Here is an 832-nt window from a genome sequence, read left to right on the forward strand (position 1 = left end):
TCTTACTCGCATACGCGGGCGCCGCCACTCCGCCGGACTTCCCGAGCGCCATCGTTTTGCTGTGCTGCCGAGCACCTAGCGCAACTGCTCCGCCAGACTGCCGCTCGCCGAGCGCCGTGCGTCGTCGCGGATTCGCCGGATCCTGAAGCCGGGAGGTCGGCCTTTGCTGCGGACGGGGCATGCGTCCGCCGGCGTCGTTGCCAGGCCTGAGCGCCGCGCCGCCGGTGCGTGGTTCGAGCGGATAAGGCAACGAGCGGTAGAGAGAGAGGGACGATGGGCGGAGCACTGGGCAGCTGGCAGCTGCCTGCCTGCCTTTAGCCTGCTCGTGTATTTTTGCTTGCGGGCTTTTGCCTTTGGGCCGGGATGTTTGATTGGGTGAAGTGGATGACGGCCTAATAACGGAGGAAAAAGTGGGATGCTCGGTTCCTCGGTGTTCAGTGCAGTCGGACGTGAAAACCGAAGCCGACGCCGATCGCCGATGTTCCTGAAAACTGGAACCGACGCCGAACCGACCCTCTTTTTTTTAAAAAGATTCTCGCAAATACGTTCCTGGCGTAACCATTTCAAAATCTGCACCCTTAGCTTGACGCCATCCACGCTGGCACCAAGCTTACACGTCTCGACCCGCTGGCGCCAAGGTCCATGCGCAGCTGCTAACGCGGATGCCAACGTGGCAGGGGGCGCCAAGCTCTCTCCTCGGAATAATTATACTTGTTTCGCGGGTCCATCTCGGCACTCGAATGCACTATTTCCCGGGTAGCGAGGCGCCAAGATCACGGGCGCCAAGGCTTGGACGCCATCTATGGATGGGGCCAAGCACCCACCACGGCGG

This window comes from Setaria italica, chromosome II (assembly GCF_000263155.2).
Source record: "Setaria italica strain Yugu1 chromosome II, Setaria_italica_v2.0, whole genome shotgun sequence".
NCBI lineage: Eukaryota > Viridiplantae > Streptophyta > Magnoliopsida > Poales > Poaceae > Setaria > Setaria italica.